Here is a 22,525-nt window from a genome sequence, read left to right as displayed (position 1 = left end):
GAACACCGAGAACAGGGAAAAGGGATGGCAAAGTGAGGACGATGACGAAGAGCCCCAGCAACCGAACACAGGGGGACAAAAGAAGTTTCCCCCTCAGGTTAAAATGGTGAACATGATATACGCTACCCACATCCCCAAGAGGGAGCGCAAGCGTGCGGTCAGGGACGTCTACGCGATAGAGCCAGTCGCCCCAAAATTTAACCGATGGTCATCATTCCCGATCACCTTTGATCGCTGGGATCATCCGACCAGTATCCGCCACGGTGGCTCAGCCGCACTGGTCTTAGACCCGATAATTGATGGGTTCCACCTGACTCGCGTCCTTATGGATGGAGGTAGCAGCCTTAATCCGCTCTATCAGGATACAATGCAAAAAATGCGCATTAACCCATCACGGATCACGCCCCCAGGACTACCTTCAAAGGAGTCATACCAGGTGTAGAGGCCCGCTGTGCGGGCTCGATCACATTAGAGGTTGTCTTCGGATCTCCGCACAACTTCTGAAGCAAGGAGTTAATCTTTGATATCGTTCCATTTCGCAGCGGCTATCATGCACTGCTCGGATGAACCACGTTTGCTCGATTCAACGCAGTACCACACTATGCTTATCTCAAGCTCAAGATGCCCGGTCCGCGTGGGGTCATAGCGGTTAATGGAAATATGGAACACTCCCTCCGTACAGAAGAGCATACAGCTTCCTTAGCAGCAGAAGTACAGAGCGGCCTTCTCAAGCAGAACCTTAATTCGGCTGCCGAGCCCACGGTCACCGTTAAGAGGGTCCGAACTACTCTGCAGGAGGAGAGCTCGGCTCGTCAGGAGCTCGACTAGCAATCCAGCCTCCGTCGCAGTTCCAATCAAGTGGTGGCATTCATGCGGCGCGTACATAACTATGCACGCAAAATCCCATGGCATCGACGAAGGCATAACTAGCTTGTGGTCCATAGTACGACTCACCCGACGTCGGATACACATATACTTTCACTTTTATTGTTTCCTTTTCATGTCTCAATCCCACAGGCACCGTCTGATAGCCTGGTCATCGGTCCTCTTGAAGGATAAACACACCAAGACGGCAGGAAACACAGACATATGGGGGACTTTTTAGGTGATTCCGTTAATGATAACTTTACCTATTTTTCAGGACCCACATGTAGCTCTCCCTTGGTTTTGGCATGTCAAATTGCCTGTTGCTTATCGCACAACCTATATCAATGTGCCTTGATGTACTAATTAAATTACAATGAGAACAGTTTGCGGCTGGAGCTGTAGGACTCCAGCTTTTTTGTACCTTTTCTATTTTTTTCCAGGTCCCTTGTGGATAATTCTATCAGGTAGCACCCATACACTTTGGTACGCTCGATGCTTGCCAGGGGCTTCATAGCACCCCACATTACGGCAACAAAAGTCTGAACACTTTTTATAAGTATAGTTCGGCACCCCGAATTTAGCATTATATGCATTGGCTCTGAATCATGACTTTGGTCAATAGTTGGGTTGCCCAGCTCCTATGCTTGCTACCTTATGTTCCGCTACATCTGCTAAGGTAGTAAAGGGAGAACTACTGTGATTGTGCTTTGGTTTATCCAAAGGAGCACCTCAGTAGAGAAAGCCGAAAACTGACTGTCATGATGCGGCGAGAGCCGGTCAGCTGTTCGGAGGTTGCAAATCATTGGAGATTTCTTCCGCATTACGCGAAGGATTGGGACTTCCCGATCAGACGCTTATAGCACTCTAGTTCGGATACTAGGGGCTGCACCCATGTTTTTATTGTCGCACTCCTATGGCTAAGTGAGGGCGTTACAACCGCATAGTCTGGTTGCCTGGTTCATTGTGCTAAACAACTCCTTCAAGGACCAAGGTGTTTAGATTCCATCCCGAACACCCCCGTACTACCTATGTGAGGGCAGAAGCCAACGACTAGTTAACCCTCAGATTTCATACAACACGGCCGCACATGTAGTAAAAATTTAAAAACATAACAAGCATTATATGGCATAAACACTTTGTTTTACAAGGTAGAGGGAGCTTGAGTACATTCGCTCAAAGATAATATCTTTTGCACAATGATCCGCAACAATGCGGGATCCCTCCAAGACACCATCAAAATATAACTCGGGTCGGCGGTGCTCCTTGCCCTCAGGTGGCCCCTCGGTCATTAGCTTCTTGGCATCCATCTTTGCCCAATGCGTCTTGACGCGGGCAAAGGCCATCCGTGCACCTTCGATACAAACCGACCGCTTTATAACCTCAAGCCAGGGGCAGGCATCAACAAGCCGCTTCACAAGTCCGACGTAGCTGCTAGGTATCGGCGCGGCAGGCCATAGTCGGACTATCAGCTCCTTCATGGCTAGCTCGGCTGCCTTGTGCATCTCGACCAGCTGTTTCAGCTAGTCGCTGAAGGACACCGGATGTTCGGGCACAAGATATTGAGACCAGAACAGCTTCTCCGTAGAACTCCCCTCTTCGGCTCGATAGAACTCGCCAGTGTCTGATACGTTGCGCGGCAAATCCGTAAACGCCCCTGGAGAGCTCCAAACTCGGATAAGTAAAAGGAACGCTTCCTTCACAGACTTGCTTCGCATAATGAAAGCCTTACCCGTCGCGCTCTTTTGGGCCGCCTGGATTTCCTGAAGGGCGCTCTGGGCTTCGGCTCGAGCTTCCTGTGTGCTCTGGAGGTCCTTCGCAAGTTCGGACGCTTGCATCTTAGAATCACGCTCCAAGGACTCACACTTCTTGACGGTGTCCTGGAGCTCTTGCTGAACCTCGCCGATCCAGGCCTTGTGCTTCTCACACGCGGTGCGTTCCTTGGCCGCTTTGTCCTCGGCCTTCTCTAGTGCCTTCTTGAGGGCCGCCACCTGTTGGAAATATGCCCTAGAGGCAATAATAAAATGATTATTATATTTCCTTGTTCATGATAATTGTCTATTATTCATGCTATAATTGTATTATCCGGAAATGGTAATACATGTGTGAATACATAGACCACAATGTGTCCCTAGTGAGCCTCTAGTTGACTAGCTCGTTGATCAACAGATAGTCATGGTTTCCTGGCTATGGACATGGGGATGTCATTGATAACGGGATCACATCATTAGGAGAATGATGTGATGGACAAGACCCAATCCTAAGCTTAGCTCAAAGATCGTGTAGTTCGTTTGCTGTAGCTTTTCTGAATGTCAAGTATCATTTCCTTAGACGATGAGATTGTGCAACTCCCGGATACCGTAGGAGTGCCTTGGGTGTGCCAAACGTCACAACATAACTGGGTGACTATAAAGGTACATTACAGGTATCTCCAAAAGTGTCTGTTGGGTTGACACGAATCGAGACTGGGATTTGTCACTCCGTATGACGGAGAGGTATCTCTGGGCCCACTCGGTAATGCATCATCATAATGAGCTCAATGTGACCAAGGGATTGGTCACGGGATCATGCATTACGGTACGAGTAAAGTGACTTGCTGGTAACGAGATTGAACAAGGTATTGGGATACCGACGATCGAGTCTCGGGCAAGTAACGTACCGATTGGCAAAGGGAATTGAATACGAGATTGATTAAGTCCTCAACATCGTGGTTCATCCGATGAGATCATCGAGGAGCATGTGGGAGCCAACATGGGTATCCAGATCCCGCTATTGCTTATTGACCGGAGAGGCGTCTCGGTCATGTCTGCGTGTGTCCCGAACCCGTAGGGTCTACACACTTAAGGTTCGGTGACGCTAGGGTTGTAGAGATATTAGTATGCAGTAACCCGAAAGTTGTTCGGAGTCCCGGATGAGATCCCGTACGTCACGAGGAGTTCCGGAATGGTCCGGAGGTAAAGATTTATATATAGGAAGTCCAGTTTCGGCCAGCGGGAAGGTTTCGGGGGTTACCGGTATTGTACCGAGACCACCAGAAGGGTCCCGGGGGTCCACCGGATGGGGCCACCTATCCCAAAGGGCCCCATGGGCTGAAGTGGCATGGGAACCAGCTCCTGATGGGCTGGTGCGCCCCACCCAAGGGCCCAAGGCGCCTAGGGTTGGAAACCCTAGGGGGACGTTGCCCCTCGACGGGGCATGCGCCCCCCTAGTTGGAAACCCTAAGGGGGCCGTTGCCCCAGGGGCCGCCACCCCCCCCTTTTAGATGGGATCTCCAAGGGGGCATGCACCCCCCTAGCCCCTATATATAGTGGAAGGGAGGGAGGGCAGCCGCACCTTGCTCTTGGCGCCCCCTCTCCCTCCGTAACACCTCTCCTCCCCGCTTGTGCTTGGCGAAGCCCTGCCGGGATCCTGCTGCATCCACCACCACGCCGTCTTGCTGCTGGATCTTCATCAACCTCTCCTTCCCCCTTGCTGTATCAAGAAGGAGGATACGTCTTCCCAACCGTACGTGTGTTGAACGCGGAGGTGTTATCCGTTCGGCACTTGGTCATCGGTGATTTGGATCACGGCGAGTACGACTCCATCATCCCCGTTCACTTGAACGCTTCCGCTCGCGATCTACAAGGGTATGTAGATGCACTCCTATTCCCCTCATTGCTAGAATACTCCATAGATTGATCTTGGTGATGCGTAGAAAATTTTTAATTTCTGCTACGATCCCCAATAGTGGTATTAGAGCTAGGTCTATGCGTAGTTTCTATGCACGAGTAGAACACAAAGCAGTTGTGGGCGTTGATATTGTCAATTATCTTGCCGTTACTAGTCTTATCTTGTTTCGGCGGTATTGTGGGATGAAGCGGCCCAGACCAACCTTACACGTACGCTTGCATGAGACCGGTTCCACCGACTGACATGCACTAGTTGCATAAGGTGGCTAGCGGGTGTCTGTCTCTCCCACTTTAGTTGGATTGGTTTCGATGAACATGGTCCTTATGAAGGGTAAATAGAAATTGGCAATTCACGTTGTGGTTTTGGTGTAGGTAAGAAACGTTCTTGCTAGAAACCTATAGCAGCCACGTAAAAACTTGCAACAACAATTAGAGGACGTCTAACTTGTTTTTGCAGCAAGTGCTTTGTGATGTGATAGGGCCAAAAGTTGTGATGAATGATATATGTGATGTATGAGATGTTCATGTTCTTGTAATAGGAATCACGACTTGCATGTCGATGAGTATGACAACCGGCAGGAGCCATAGGAGTTGTCTTAATTCATTTATGACCTGTGTGTCAACATTAAACATCATGTAATTACTTTACTTTATTGCTAAAGCGTTAGCCATAGTAGTAGAAGTAATAGTTGACGTGACAACTTCATGAATACACGATGATGGAGATCATGATGATGGAGATCATGGTGTCATGCCGGTGACGACGATGACCATGGCGCCCCGAAGATGGAGATCAAAGGAGCGAAATGATAATGGCCATATCATGTCACTATTTCATTGCATGCGATGTTTATCATGTTTTACATCTTATTTGCTTAGAACGACGGTAGCTTAAATAAAATGATCCCTCGAATTAATTTCAAGAAAGTGTTCCCCCTAACTGTGCACCGTTGCGAAGGTTCGTTGTTTCGAAGCACCACGTGATGATCGGGTGTGATAGATTCTAACGTTCGAATACAATGGGTGTAAGCCAGATTTACACACGCAATACACTTAGGTTGACTTGACGAGCCTAGCATGTACAGACATGGCCTCGGAACACGGAGGACTGAAAGGTCGAGCATGAGTCGTATAGAAGATACGATCAACATGGAGATGTTCACCGATGTTGACTAGTCCGTCTCACGTGATGATCGGACACGGCCTAGTTGCCTCGGATCATGTTTCACTTAGATGACTAGAGGGATGTCTGTCTGCATGGGAGTTCATTGAATAATTTGATTAGATGAACTTAATTATCATGAACTTAGTCTAAAATCTTTATAATGTGTCTTGTAGATCAAATGGCCCAAACTAATGTTGCCCTCAACTTCAACGCGGTCCTAGAGAAACCAAGCTAAAAGATGATGGCAGCAACTATACGGACTGGGTCCGGAACCCGAGGATCATCCTCATAGCTGCCAAGAAAGATTATGTCCTAGAAGCACCGCTAGGTGAAGCACCATTCCCAGCAAACCAACACGTTATGAACGCCTATCAGTCACGTGCTGATGATTACTCCCTCGTTCAGTGCGGCATGCTTTACAGCTTAGAACCGGGGCTCCAGAAGCGTTTTGAGCAACACGGAGCATATGAGATGTTCGAGGAGCTGAAAATGGTTTTCCAAGCTCATGCCCGGGTCGAGAGATATGAAGTCTCCGACAAGTTCTTTAGTTGTAAGATGGAGGAAAATAGCTCTGTCAGTGAACACATACTCAAGATGTCTGGGTTGCACAACCGCTTGACTCAGCTGGGAGTTAATCTACCGGATGATGCGGTCATTAACAGAATCCTTCAGTCGCTTCCACCAAGCTACAAGAGCTTTGTGATGAACTTCAATATGCAGGGGATGCAAAAGACCATTCCCGAGGTGTATTCAATGCTGAAATCAGCGGAGGTGGAGATCAAAAAGGAACATCAAGTGTTGATGGTGAAAACCACTAAGTTCAAGAAAGGCAAGGGTAAGAAGAACTTCAAGAAGGACGACAAGGAAGTTGCCGCGCCTGGTAAATCAGTTGCCAGGAAGAAGTCAAAGAATGGACCCAAGCCTGAAACTGAGTGCTTTTATTGCAAGGGAAGTGGTCACTGGAAGCGGAACTGCCCCAAATACTTAGCGGACAAGAAGGCCGGCAACACCAAAGGTATATGTGATATACATGTTATTGATGTGTACCTTACCAGCACTCGTAGTAGCTCCTGGGTATTTGATACTGGTGCGGTTGCTCATACTTGTAACTCAAAGCAGGAGCTGCGGAATAAGTGGACACTAGCGAAGGACGAGGTGACGATGCGCGTCGGGAATGGTTCCAAGGTCGATGTGATTGTCGTCGGCATGCTACCTCTACATTTACCTACGGGATTAGTTTTAAACCTCAATAATTGTTATTTAGTTCCAGCTTTGAGCATGAACATTGTATCAGGATCTCGTTTAATTCGAGATGGCTACTCATTTAAATCTGAGAATAATGGTTGTTCTATTTATATGAGTGATATGTTTTATGGTCATGCCCCGCTGGTGAATGGTTTATTCTTAATGAATCTCGAGCGTAATGTTACACATGTTCATAGTGTGAATACCAAAAGATGTAAAGTTGATAATGATAGTCCCACATACTTGTGGCACTGCCGCCTTGGTCACATAGGTGTCAAACGCATGAAGAAGCTCCATGCAGATGGACTTTTAGAGTCTCTTGATTACGAATCATTTGACACGTGCGAACCATGCCTCATGAGTAAAATGACCAAGACTCCATTCTCTGGAACAATGGAGCGAGCAACCAACTTATTGGAAATTATACATACTGATGTGTGCGGTCCAATGAGTGTTGAGGCTCGCGGTGGCTATCGTTATGTTCTCACTCTCACTGATGACTTGAGTAGATATGGGTATGTCTACTTAATGAAACACAAGTCTGAGACCTTCGAAAAGTTCAAGCAATTTCAGAGTGAGGTTGAGAATCAACGTGACAGAAAAATAAAGTTCTTATGATCAGATCATGGGGGAGAATATTTAAGTCACGAATTTGGCACACACTTAAGGAAATGTGGAATTGTTTCACAACTCACACCGCCTGGAACACCTCAGCGTAACGGTGTGTCCGAACATCGTAATCGCACTCTATTGGATATGGTGCGATCTATGATGTCTCTTACCGATCTACCGCTCTCATTTTGGGGCTATGCTTTAGAGACTGCCGCATTCACTTTAAATAGGGCTCCGTCGAAATCCATTGAGACGACACTGTATGAATTATGGTTTGGGAAGAAACCTAAGTTGTCGTTTCTAAAAGTTTGGGGATGCGATGCTTATGTCAAGAAACTTCAAACTAAAAAGCTCGAACCAAGTCGGAAAAATGCGTCTTCATAGGATACCCTAAGGAAACCATTGGGTATACCTTCTACCTCAGATCCGAAGGTAAGACCTTCGTTGCCAAGAATGGATCCTTTCTAGAGAAGGAGTTTCTCTCGAAAGAAGTAAGTGGGAGGAAAGTAGAGCTTGATGAAGTACTGCCTCTTGAAGCAGAGAGTAGCGCAGCTCAGGAAAATGTTCCTGTGGTGCCTGCACCGATTAGAGAGGAAGTTAATGATGATGATCAAGATACTTCGGATCAAGCTCCTACTGAACTTGGTAGGTCCAGAAGGACACGTTCCGCACCAGAGTGGTACGGCAACCCTGTCTTGGAAATCATGTTGTTAGACAACGGTGAACCTTCGAACTATGAAGAAGCGATGTCGGGCCTATATTCCGACAAATGGCTAGAAGCCATGAAATCCGAGATAGAATCCATGTATGAAAACAAAGTATGGACTTTGACTGACTTTCCCGAAGATCGGCGAGCCATAGAAAATAAATGCATCTTTGAGAAGAAGACGGACGCGGATGGTAATGTGACCATCTATAAGGCTCGACTTGTCGCTAAGGGTTATCGACAAGTTCAAGGGGTTGACTACAATGAGACTTTCTCACCCGTAGCGAAGCTGAAGTCCGTCCGAATCATGTTAGCAATTGCCGCATTCTATGATTATGAGATATGGCAAATGGACGTCAAAACGGCATTCCTTAATGGCTTTCTTAAGGAAGAATTGTATATGATGCAGCCGGAAGGTTTTGTCGATCCTAAGAATGCTAACAATGTGTGTAAGCTCCAATGCTCAATCTATGGGCTGGTGCAAGCATCTCGGAGTTGGAACATTCGCTTTGATGAGATGATCAAAGCGTTCGGGTTTATGCAGACTTATGGAGAAGCCTGCGTTTACAAGAAAGTGAGTGGGAGCTCTGTAGCATTTCTCATATTATATGTGGATGACATACTGTTGATGGGAAATGATATAGAATTCTTGGAAAGCATAAAGGCCTATTTTAAAAAGTGTTTTTCAATGAAGGACCTTGGAGAAGCTGCTTATATATTAGGCATCAAGATCTATAGAGATAGATCGAGACGCCTCATCGGTCTTTCACAAAGTACGTACCTTGACAAGATATTGAAGAAGTTCAATATGGATCAGTTCAAGAAGGGGTTCTTGCCTGTATTGCAAGGTGTGCGATTGAGCACGGCTCAATGCCCGACCATGGCAGAAGATATAGAAGAGACGAGTGTCATCCACTATGCCTCAGCCATAGGGTCTATTATGTATGCCATGCTGTGTACCAGACCTGATGTAAACCTTGCCGTAAGTTTGGTAGGTAGGTACCAAAGTAATCCCGGCAAGGAACACTGGACAACGGTCAAAAACATCCTAAAGTACCTGAAAAGGACCAAGGATATGTTTCTCGTTTATGGAGGTGGCGAAGAGCTCGTCGTAAAGGGTTACGTCGACGCTAGCTTTGACACAGATCTGGATGACTCTAAGTCATAAACCGGATACGTGTATATTTTGAATGGTGGGGCAGTAAGCTAGTGCAGTTGCAAGCAAAGCGTCGTGGCGGGATCTACATGTGAAGCAGAATACATGGCAGCCTCGGAGGCAGCACAAGAAGCAATCTGGGTGAAGGAGTTCATCACCGACCTAGGAGTCATACCCAATGCGTCGGGGCCGATGACTCTCTTCTGTGACAAGACTGGAGCTATTGCCCTTGCCAAGGAGCCCAGGTTTCACAGGAAGACCAGGCATATCAAGCGTCGCTTCAACTCCATTCGTGAAAGTGTTCAAAATGGAGACATAGAAATTTGTAAAGTACATACGGACCTAAATGTAGCAGATCCGTTGACTAAACCTCTCCCTAGAGCAAAACATGATCAACAATAGAATTCCATGGGTGTTCGATTCATCACAATGTAACTAGATGATTGACTCTAGTGCAAGTGGGAGACTGTTGGAAATATGCCCTAGAGGCAATAATAAAATGATTATTATATTTCCTTGTTCATGATAATTGTCTATTATTCATGCTATAATTGTATTATCCGGAAATGGTAATACATGTGTGAATACATAGACCACAATGTGTCCCTAGTGAGCCTCTAGTTGACTAGCTCGTTGATTAACATATAGTCATGGTTTCCTGGCTATGGACATGGGGATGTCATTGATAACGGGATCACATCATTAGGAGAATGATGTGATGGACAAGACCCAATCCTAAGCTTAGCTCAAAGATCGTGTAGTTCGTTTGCTGTAGTTTTTCTGAATGTCAAGTATCATTTCCTTAGACCATGAGATTGTGCAACTCCCAGATACCGTAGGAGTGCCTTGGGTGTGCCAAACGTCACAACGTAACTGGGTGACTATAAAGGTACATTACAGGTATCTCCGAAAGTGTCTGTTGGGTTGGCATGAATCAAGACTGGGATTTGTCACTCCGTATGACGGAGAGGTATCTCTGGGCCCACTCGGTAATGCATCATCATAATGAGCTCAATGTGACCAATGGGTTGGTCATGGGATCATGCATTACGGTACGAGTAAAGTGACTTGCCGGTAACGAGATTGAACAAGGTATTGGGATACCGACGATCGAGTCTCGGGCAAGTAATGTACCGATTGACAAGAATTGAATACGGGATTGATTAAGTCCTCGACATCGTGGTTCATCCAATGAGATCATCGAGGAGCATGTGGGAGCCAACATGGGTATCCAGATCCCGCTGTTGGTTATTGACCGGAGAGGCGTCTCGGTCATGTTTGCGTGTCTCCCGAACCCATAGGGTCTACACACTTAAGGTTCAGTGACGCTAGGGTTGTAGAGATATTAGTATGCAGTAATCCAAAAGTTGTTCGGAGTCCCGGATGATACCCCGGACGTCACGAGGAGTTCCGGAATGGTCCGGAGGTAAAGATTTATATATAGGAAGTCCAGTTTCGGCCAGCGGGAAGGTTTCGGGGGTTACCGATATTGTACCGGGACCACCGGAAGGGTCCCGGGGGTCCATCGGATGGGGCCACCTATCCCGGAGGGCCCCATGGGCTGAAGTGGCATGGGAACCAGCCCCTGATGGGCTGGTGCGCCCCACCCAAGGGCCCAAGGCGCCTAGGGTTGGAAACCCTAAGGGGCCGTTGCCCCAGGGGCCGCCCCCCCCTTTTAGATGGGATCTCCAAGGGGGCATGCGCCACCCTAACCCCTATATATAGTGGAAGGGAGGGAGGGCAACCGCACCTTGCTCTTGGCGCCTCCCTCTCCCTCCGTAAGACCTCTCCTCCTCGCTTGTGCTTGGCAAAGCCCTGCCGGGATCCTGCTGCATCCACCACCACGCCGTCGTGCTACTGGATCTTCATCAACCTCTCCTTCCCCCTTGCTAGATTAAGAAGGAGGAGACGTCTTCCCAACCATACGTGTGTTGAACGCGGAGGTGCTGTCTGTTCGGCACTTGGTCATCGGTGATTTGGATCACGGCGAGTACGACTCCATCATCCACGTTCACTTGAACTCTTCCGCTCGCGATCTACAAGGGTATGTAGATGCACTCCTATTCCCCTCGTTGCTAGAATACTCCATAGATTGATCTTGGTGATGCGTAGAATTTTTTTAATTTCTGCTACGATCCCCAACACCACCTCGGTCATGGCCCCTAATAAAGGTCAGCACGAACCATTCATCCTTCCTAAACATACACGCAGGTTACTGCATACCTTTGCTGTCCTCCAGCTGCTTCTTCACGAGGCCGAGCTCTTTCTCGGCCCGCTCCAGGTCCTGCTTCACTCTGGGGACCTCGCAGTGTGAGCGGCAGCAGCCAGCAGCGACGCCTGCTTATTCACATAGACATATTATGTTAGAATCCTGCGAAAGTTATTTTGATCCCCTGTTTGGCTTTTCCTTTCCGGACACCGAATAGAGCATGAGGGCTACTGTCCACATTGTGATATTTTTCTACAATTGTTACCTCAAATCCGGTTAAAACGCTAGTGCAGGCCTCGGTCAGTCCACTTCTGGCGGACTAAACCTTTTCGATCACCATACCCATGAGGGCACGTTGCTCATCCACAATGGAGGCACCTCGCAGCGCCTCCAGCAGATTATCCGGTGCCTCTGGTTGGACAGAGGTCAGCGGTGGAATAGGCACACCTCCTCCTTTGGGCGAAGGTCGTTTGCTGGACTCTGGAGCCATGTAGGTCTCCGGAGTGGTATCCAGATGAGGGCCAAAGAGAACTTGGCCCCCACTACCAGTCCCCGTGGGGGCTTTTCCCCCATGTGTCCGGCAGCCGAGGAGTCATCCTGCGGCGCCGCCTTAATGATTTCTGGAATCCCCCCCGGTCTGGGAAGATCCTTTGAGACGCCACCTCGTCATCACCCGTGGGTGAGGCAGAATGAGCGGGCGGTAGAGACATGCTAGCCATCTCCTTTGAGTCTAGCGAATCTTTGTCGAGGATCGCGGGGAGCCGTCACAGGCCGGACTGTAATGGCATAGTTTAAACATATTAATATTATTAACTGGAAAGGCCAGGTATTGGGAGGTGCATAGGGTTTTGGTACTTATGAGGTAGCCTGAGCCTTGGTCCGGGGCATTCGCTCCGGACTGCTTTCGACATCCCATGGGGAGTTATCCGCAAGGGAGCCCTTCAACCTCTTGGGCGCTTTCGCCTCCAGATTCGTGGAGGCCTCTATTTTCTTCTTTCCCCCCTCCGGGGGGAAGCCTCTTTCTTCTTCCTCCTCACCATCATATTTGGCAACCGAAGAGCTAGTCTCATCTTCGGACGACATGTCCGAAGCACTCTTTCGGCGAAGGCCACTCCTGCTCCCTTTGGCTGTCTTCTTGGCCTTCTTCTCTGGCACATCATAAGGCGCCGGAAATAGCATTTTCGTTAGGAGTGGGGTTTCCTCATCTTCGGGAAGTGGAGCAGGAAAATTAATCCACTCCGCTATGTCGATCTAGGCCTGAAAATTGATAGGAAGGCTTAGACTCCTTCCCAAAATATGCCAGTAAACGCTATACCTTGAATACATGAAATAACTTACCGAATTGGCCCAGCGCTTTAAGCTGAGCCCACGATCTTCGGTCGTGGGCGGTGGTGTCTCGCCGTCCTTGAAGAGCACTTTCCATATATCTTCGTGCGTTGTGCCGAAGAGCTCTCATAGTGTCTGATGCTTGGCCAGGATTGAACTCCCACAAAGAGAAAGTTTGGTCTTGGCACAGAAGGATCCAGCGAATGAGCATAACCTGGATCATGTTGACGAGTTTGATCCTCTTGGTTAGCATGTTCTGAACGCATGTTTGGAGCCCAATCAGCTCGCTCGAAGATCATGTTAACGAGTTTGATCCTCTTGGTTAGCATGTTTTGAACGCATGTATAATCTTTCCAGGAGGTAAGCCGCAGCGGGGTTCTGGATCAAAATTCGGGGGCCGCCACCCAGTTGGTGTCATGCGGCTCGGTGATGTAGAACCACCCCGACTGCCACCACTTCACCATCTCCACGAAGGAACCTTCGGGCCATATCACATTGGGCATCTTGCCCACCATGGCGCCTCCGCACTCTGCTTATTGGCCTTTCACCACCTTTGGCTTTACATTGAAAGTCTTCAGCCATAGGCCGAAGTGAGGCGGGATACGGAGGAGGGCCTCACAAATGATTATAAATGCCGAGATGTTTAGGATAAAGTTGGGGGCGAGATCATGGAAGTCCAGCCCGTAATAAAACATCAGTTCACGGACAAATGGGTGGAGAGGGAATCCCAGCCCATGGACGAAATGAGCGAGAAATACAACCCTCTCATGGGGCTCTGGGTAGGGACGATCTATCCTTCGGCAGGGATACGGTGAACGATCTCCTTGGCCAGGTATCCGGCCTCTCGAAGCTCCTTGATGTCTTTCTTCTTAATAGAAGAAGCCATCCACTTGCCACCTGATCCGGATCCGGACATGGTGGAGTACTTTCTCGAGTGGGAAACATATGACAACTTAGGCGCTGGAGCTCAAGAGTGGAAAGACGGAAGAAGAGAGAAGGAATGGGAGAAGAGAGGGGAATCTTATCTCTTTATAAGGGCAGTGAATATTGAACGCCACCCCACTCGCATCAAAATTCGCTTGCTCCCGAGGGCTGTGTAAACAGCACGATTGGGTTACCCACGCCCGTATTGATGAGAATCCCGTAATAAGGGGACACGATCTCTGCTTTGACAAGACATGCCAATGGCAACCACGTCTCGAAACATGGAGCGGCTGGCAAAAAACAGTTCGAAATTATGACCTGATGGATGTGATGTCATGTTGTAAAAGCTGTCAGCGGATTGGACTCGTGTATTATTATATTCTCTCTACCGTTGTGTGTGGTGTGTGTTACAGGTCCGGACATGATCAATTCGTCCGAAGACTATTTTGGAGTTCGGAAGTAGGAACCCGCCTTGCAATGCCGAAGACAACACTATGCGTCGGATACCTTGTCATTGAAGCCAGGTTTAGGGGCTATTGAGGGAGTCCTGGACTAAGGGGTCCTCGGGCGTCCAACCTGTTAGCCATGGGATGGACTGATGGGCTGTGAAGATACAAAGACCGAAGACTTCACCCATGTCTCGATGGGACTCTCCTTGGCGTGGAAGGCAAGCTTGGCGACCGGATATTTAGATTCCTTTCTTTGTAACCGACCTTGTGTAACCCTAGATCCTCCCGGTGTCTATATAAACCGGAGGACTTAGTTTGGATAGGGGACATTCATTATCATAGCCATACAAGCTAAACCTGTAGGGTTTAGCCATTACGATCTCGAGGTAGATCAACTCTTGTAATACTCATATTCATCAATATCAATCAAGCAGGACGTTGGGTATTACCTCCATAGAGAGGGCCCAAACCTGGGTAAACAACATGTCCCATGTCTCATGTTACCATCGACCTTAGACACACAGTTCGGGACCCCCTACCCGAGATCCGCCGGCTTTAACACCGACACGCATGAACTTAGTAGGCCCACAAGTCAACCTCCAAATCTGTGGCAGACAACATAGAGCCCATTTGCTATTTTTTTAATAATTTACAACCCATTTGCTAATTCTTAAGTAATTTATTACAACCCATTTTCTGCCCAGGACCACGGTCAAAAAGTTCAACCTTATTTTGCATATTTCGTTGGAGTCCGAACTTTTGTAATCCCGAAATGATAAACATTTTTTAAGAACTTATTGATTTGCCAAAAAATCATTTTGTTTTTGTACGCAAATACGACGTGGGACAATTGAGTTTGTTTAAGGGAAAACCAGTGGTAAAAAAATCAGCGTTTGGAGGGAAAACAACAATAAAAATAAGGATGCAAATATGAAAAGGGAATTTTATGTATTTTCAATGTAATGATACGTGTATATGAACTAGTAAAACTATAGGTAGATATTAGAAAACGGATGTAGGACATGTGTTTTAAGAGGAAAATAGAACTGGGCTGTGTGTTTGATTCAGTAAAAAACTGTCTGCGGATGTTGTAAGACAAAATATAACTAGCGCTGACGGGCCAGAGGCCAGTAGATACCTGCTGGATCTTTGTGCCCCGTTGTCGTCATGGGCTGGGCCTGTTAAAAACAAAACCAAGCCTGGGAAGTCTACAGCCTAGTTGAAACTTGCTCGATCTGAAAAAAAAATATACATGCTCAATAAACGAGAGAATTCTCCAAGTACAGACTAATAACTGGGATGCAACAGGGATATTGTTTTTTATCGTGATAATAAGTGCATGCACTTGTTTCGAAAAATTTGGAGAACAGGGAATTCGAACGGCAGGTGCTTATGCTACCCATCAAATAAAAATCAGACACCTGAAAATTTGCTTCGAAACAAATGATTCGGCTTCATATCCACATCGACCATCGGCATGATGGTTGGAAGCAAATGCCAAGTTCATACCAAAAGATCGTCAACAACAATACCAACTTACGGACGACAAGGTAGTACAAGTAACAATACCAAACTAACTTATAATCTTTTTACTCCCAGCCCTAGCTATGACAGAGCCTACTCATATTCTACCATAGCACTTACTACTACTGTAACACCCCGGATATGATTTACCTAATATGTACTCCAACTTTTGCCGTTTACGGCGTTAAGTTATTTTATTTTCTCGGGTTCGGGTTTTTGTCTCCGTGTGTTGTTGTCGTTGTCATGCATCTCATATCATGTCATCATGTGCATTGCATTTGCATACGTGTTCGTCTCATGCATTTGAGCATTTTCCCCGTTGTCTGTTTTGCATTCTGGCGCTCCGTTCTCCTCCGGTGGTCATTTCTACCTTTCTTTCGTGTGTGGAGATTAAACATTTCCGGACTAGACCGAGACTTGCCAAGCGGCCTTGGTTTACTGCCGGTAGACCGCCTATCAAGTTTCGTACCATTTGGACTTGGTTTGGTGCTCCAACGGTTAACCGAGGGACCAAAAAGGCCTCGTGTGTGTTGCAGCCCTACAAGTGTTAATTTCACTAAGTCTGAAATCTGTTTACCAAGTGCATTTTTGCCATGCTTGTTTGAACCTGTTAATGGATGAATTGGCCGTAGCTCAGTGTTCATCTTTTGTTAAGCATCATGTATTGATCCCTGCCATGTATTTTGTTGCCATGTTTGAGTGTTGTAGCATGTTCATCTTGTTGCATTTAGATGGCTACGTGCTGTATATCGCAGACCGGTGCCATATTTGAATTGCTTGCCATTTCCAAACCGTAACTCCCATACCGGCGTTCTTTATATCGTTTTCAAGAAATTTCACCTCACCTTTCTAGTGGCACACTTGGGTTTCCAAGTTGAGGCCAGGTTCATTCATTCCTTGTCAATTCTTGCATATGCATCACATATCGCATCCCGCATAGCATACCATCTTTGCATCATATTGTTTGAGCTTTGCACGTGGTTGATTGTGTCCTTGTTGCTTGTTTGTCTTGTTTGGGTAGAGCCGGGAGACGAGTCCGCTAACAAGGAGCCCGTTGAGTTTGCTTTCGGGGATCCAGTCTACTCTGATAACTTTGCAGGCAAGATGACCATACCCTCGAAATCACTTCTATCTTTGCTTGCTAGATGCTCGCTCTTTTGCTATGCCTATGTTGCGATATCTACCACTTGCTTATCATGCCTCCCATACTGTTGAACCAAGCCTCTAACCCACCTTGTCCTAGCAAACCGTTGTTTGGCTATGTCACCACTTTTCTCAGCCCCTCTTATTGCGTTGCTAGTTGCAGGTGAAGATTGGAGACCGTTCCTTGTTGGAACATTATTTACTTGTTGGGATATCATTATATTATCTTGTTATCTTAATGCATCTACATACTTGGGAAAGGGTAGAAGGCTCGGCCTCTCGCCTAGTGTTTTGTTCCACTCTTGCCGCCCTAGTTTCCGTCATATCGGTGTTATGTTCCCGGATTTTGCGTTCCTTCCGCGGTTGGGTGATAATGGGAACCCCTTGATAGTTCGCCTTGATTAAAGCCTTTCCAGCAATGCCCAACCTTGGTTTTAGCATTTTCCACCTAGCCTCTTTTTCCCTTGGGTTTCCGGAGCCCGAGGGTCATCTTTATTTAAACCCCCCCGGGCCAGTGCTCCTCTGAGTGTTGGTCCGAACTAGAGTCCTGTGCAGCGCCCCCTCGGGGAAACTCGAGGTTTGGTTTTAGTTGTATGGAGAGCTCATCTGAGTGTGCCCTGAGAACGAGATATGTGCAGCTCATATCGGGATTTGTCGGCACATTCAAGCGGTGTTGCTGGATTTGTTTTAATTTGTCGAAGTATCTTGTAGAACCGGTATACCAAGTCTGATCGGAATGTCTCGGGAGAAGGTCTATTCCTTCGTTGACCGTGAGAGCTTGTCATGGGCTAAGTTGGGACTCCCCTGCAGGGATTTGAACTTTCGAAAGCCGTGCCCACTGTTATGGGCAGATGGGAATTTGTTAATGTCCGGTTGTAGATAACTTGAACCTTAACTTAATTAAAATGAATCAACTGTGTGAGTTACCGTGATGGTCTCTTCTCGGCGGAGTCTGGGAAGTGAACACGGTGTTGGAGTAATGCTTGACGCAGGTTGTTCTCTAGTTACTCGTTCGCGCTTTGCCTTTCTCTTCTTGCTCTCTTTTGCGAACAGGTTAGCCACCATATATGCTAGTCGCTTGCTGCAGCTCCACATATTTACCTTGCCTTACCTATAAGCTTAAATAGTCTTGATCATGAGGGTGCGAGATTGCTGAGTCCCTGTGGCTCACGGATTACTTTCAAACCAGATGCAGGGCCTGATGACTCCGTTCCAGATGACGCGCTTGAGCTCAAGTGGGAGTTCGACGAGGACTCACGTCGTTACTATGTGTCTTTCCCTGACGATCAGTAGTGGTGCCCAGTTGGGACGATCGGGACCGTGTCGCATGTTGGGGTTATCTTTTATTTTGGCGCCGTAGTCGAGCCATGAGTGTTTGATTGATGTAATGCTATTTATGTACTTTGATTGACGTGGCGAGTGTAAGCCAACTATGTATCTCCCCTTTTATTATCTATATTACATGGGATGTTGTGAAGATTGCCTAAATTGCAACATTGCTTTCAATGCAGTTATGCCTCTAAGTCGTGCCTCGACAGGTGGGAGGTATAGCCGCATCGAGGGCGTTACAAGTTGGTATCAGAGCCTTCCCCGACCTTAGGAGCCCCATTGCTTGATCGTTTTTAGCAGTCGTTGTTGAGTCTAGAAAAATGTTTTGAGTCATTTAGGAATTATATATCGGAGAGTTTAGGAATTCTTTTACTCCCCAGTCTCCTCATCGCTCTGGTAAGGCGTCCTGACGTAGAGTTTTGACTATTCTCTGCTCAAATTTCACAAAAAAAAATTAGGATCACGCGGGTATCTTGGAATCGTTCCGATGGTTTTGTGACGAGAACATTGTTCTTGGTGCCTCCTGTATTTAGGGGTTGTGGCAGTGTCCCGGGGAGTTGAGCTCCGAGGTGTTGTCGTCGCGATTTTATGGTTGCAGTTCTGGAATACCTGAGTTTAGTACGCCGACATAGAAAATCTCTTTTATACTGTTCGTTGGTGAGATAACCTCGACGCCACCCAGTACTGGGGCGGGAGTTCGGGAGTATTGCCATAACTTGTATAACGGATGCTTTTCGAAGGTTGAGGTAGATGGTTTCCGAAGTTGTTCTCGGTTATGTGTTGAAGGATGGATACAGCTGGATGTAGGAATTGCTAGATTTGGGTGAGATATTATGCTTCCCCTGTATCCCCATCACCTGATTGCATAACCGGAAAGGTTCGGGAGTTTCATAGGTGGGAATTCTTGTAGCTCTAGTTCTTCTTCCACGGATATTTGGTTTGAGATTGGGATTTCATACCGAGTATTCGTTCTTGATCCGTACGTCGTTGATTTATTCCTCTACCTAAATTCTAAGTGGTTTCTCAATTTATGGATATGTGACCATTTCAAGTGGAATGCATTCGTACTTATGTTCGGATGTGAAGACTATATGTTGCAATTTCAACCCGTTTGATTCAGCTTCATTTTACCTGTCAATATGCTAACGGTTGTCACCCTCTTCAGGATGGCTCCCGCTAAGAGTAGCAATCAAAATCAGAATTAGGATCAGGATCAGCCACCACCTCCACCTCCTCCGAAGGCATGGCAAGCTGTGATGGCCGCAACCAATGCAAACACACAGTTGATCATGCAAATTCTTCAAGAGCGCAATCAAGCGAACCAAGGCAACCAAGGCAACAATAAGAATCACTTTGCTACACCCAACCAGTTCCTTGCTAACGGGCCAAAGACTTTAAGCAATTGTGTTGAGGCAACTGATGCTGACGATTGGCTCGTGGATCTGTGCAAGCATTTCGAGTGCAGCAACGTCAGGCTTGAGGACTTTGTCAAGTTCGCTTCCTTCCAACTCAAAGACCAAGCTGCAGAATGGTTCTAGCAGTACAAGGATTCCAGAGGAGGCCGTGTGATTACCTGGGATGAATTCCGTCAAGACTTCAAAGCTCATCATATCCCTCAGAGCGTGGTTGAAAGCAAGCGTGAGGAATTCCGCAACCTGAAGCAAGGCTCTTTGTCTGTCTATGACTACAACAAGTTGTTTCAGAAGCTCGCCCACTTTGCTAAGCAGGACGTCCCTGATGAGAAGAGCATGATATACCAGTTCAGGGGTGGTCTTAGAGAAGAAATTCAGCTAGCTCTTGTTCTCTTTGAGCCCTTGAGGTACGATGAGTTCGACAACATGGCATTGAAGCAAGAGGCCGCTCAACTGAGGTGTGATGCTTCCAAGAAGCGAGTCAGAGATGCTACTCCTTCTTCCTCTACTCAAGTGGCCAAGCAGCAGAAGTATTGGCTTCCTCCTCCTCCGTTCCGTCAAACGTATCAGCAGAAGAGCAAAGATGGCAGTGGATCTTCCCACCCACCCAACCCTGGCTTTCAGAACAAGACTTCGTCTCAAGCTCCAAGATCGAGTGCTCCGTATCACCGTCCGCTTTCAGAGGTCACATGCAACAAGTGCCACCAGAAGGATCACTATGCCAACAAATGCTTCAATCAGAGGCGTCTTCCTCCTCCTCCTCCTGTGAGATCAGCAAGTACAGCTGTGGTCAAGCATAACCCCAAGCACGCCAAGGTCAACTTGATGAATGCAGCTCAGGCAGAGGACTCATCAGTTGTCATCATGGGTAACCTTCCTGTTAATGATGTTCCTGCAAAAGTTCTTTTTGACACTGGTGCATTGCATTGTTTTATTTCCAAACCTTTTGCATCGAAGTATGAGTGCGATTATCAGTATCTGCAAAATTCCTTGCAAATCGTGTCATCGGGCAAATAGATGACAACTAATTTCTGCGCCCCGGATATTACTATCACGTTGGGCGACTACAAATTTCTAGCTTCTCCTATTGTTCTGGGCGACTCGGATATTGATCTTATTCTCGGAATGGATTGGCTTTCTAAGCACAAGGCGCATCTTGATTGTGCCGCCAGGCAGATTCAATTGACTCATTCGTCTGAGGATGTAATTGTCTTTGCCGCTCGTGATGATACCATCCGTCAATTTTCTCTCAATGAGAAGGGTGAACTAGATGCTATCTCGCAAATTCCAGTCGTTTGCGAATATCAAGACGTCTTTCCAGAAGAGCTTCCAGGAATGCCTCTGCAGCGGCCAGTTGAATTCGTCATCGATCTTGAGCCTGGCACGGAACCTGTGTGCAAGCGTCCTTACAAGCTCGGACTTGAAGAGTTGAAGGAGCTGAAGAAGCAACTCGATATTCAAGAGAGAATGGGTCTCATCCGACCTAGTTCTTCTCCGTGGGGTTGTGGTGTTCTTTTTGTGAAGAAGAAGGATGGAACGGATCGGCTTTGTGTTGATTACCGTCCATTGAACAAGAAGACCATCAAGAACAAATACCCACTTCCCAACATCAACGAGTTGTTCGAACAACTCAAAGGTGCCCAAGTATTCTCCAAGCTTGATCTCCATATGGGTTATCATCAGATTCAAATCCGTGAGCAAGATATTCCCAAGACGGCTTTCAGGACAAGCTTTGGTTCATATGAATACACTGTCATGTCTTTTGGCCTCGTCAATTCTCCTCCGACTTTCTCTCGCATGATGAACTTCATCTTCAACGCCAACACCAATGACTTCGTTTTGGTCTATCTCGACGACATTCTGGTCTTTTCGAAGGACAAGGAAGATCATGCCATGCACTTGCGTTTGGTACTCGATAAGCTCAGGGAACACAAGTTCTACGCCAAGTTCTCCAAGTGCGAATTTTGGCTCGATGAGGTTCTTTATCTTGGTCATATCATCTCTACCAAGGGCATTGCGGTGAATCCTGAGAAGGTGTCTGCAATTGTGAATTGGGAACCAACTCAGAACGTGAAGCAACTCCGTAGCTTCCTCGGTCTCGCAAGCTACTGTCGAAGATTCGTTGAAAACTTTTCTAAGATCGTGAAGCCTCTCTCAAATCTTCTCCAGAAGCACGTCAAGTACGTTTGGTCTCCGGAGTGTGACATTGCTTTCAACACTTTGAAAGAGAAATTGGTCACTGCTCCAGTTCTGACTCCTCCTGATGAATCCAAACCGTAAGAGGTCTTTTGCGATGCCTCTCTCCCAGGTCTCGGCGCAGTGTTGATGCAAGAAAAGAAAGTTGTGGCTTATACCTCTCGCCAGTTGAAGCCCAACGAGAAGAACTACCCCACTCATGACCTTGAGTTGGCGGCAGTTGTGCATGCTCTTTTGACTTGGAGACATCTCTTATTGGGAAGAAAAGTGGACATTTTCACTGATCACAAGAGTCTCAAGTACATCTTCACTCAGCCTAATATCAACCTCAGGAAAACTCGATGGGTCGAAATGATTCAAGAGTATAATCCGAGTATCGAGTATACTCCAGGCAAGGCCAATGTGATTGCTGACGCATTGAGCAGGAAGGCTTATTGCAACAGTCTGATTCTCAAGCCTTATCAACCCGAGCTTTGTGAAGCTTTCCGCAAACTTAATCTGCAAGTTGTTCCTCAAGATTTCCTCGCCAACCTTCAAGTCTCTCCTACCTTGGAAGACCAGATTCGCCAAGCCCAGCTCCTTGATGCTATGGTGAAA

This window comes from Triticum aestivum, chromosome 1A (genome assembly GCF_018294505.1).
Source record: "Triticum aestivum cultivar Chinese Spring chromosome 1A, IWGSC CS RefSeq v2.1, whole genome shotgun sequence".
NCBI lineage: Eukaryota > Viridiplantae > Streptophyta > Magnoliopsida > Poales > Poaceae > Triticum > Triticum aestivum.
The sequence above is the reverse complement of the archived record's forward strand: the minus strand, read 5'-3'. Positions refer to the sequence as shown.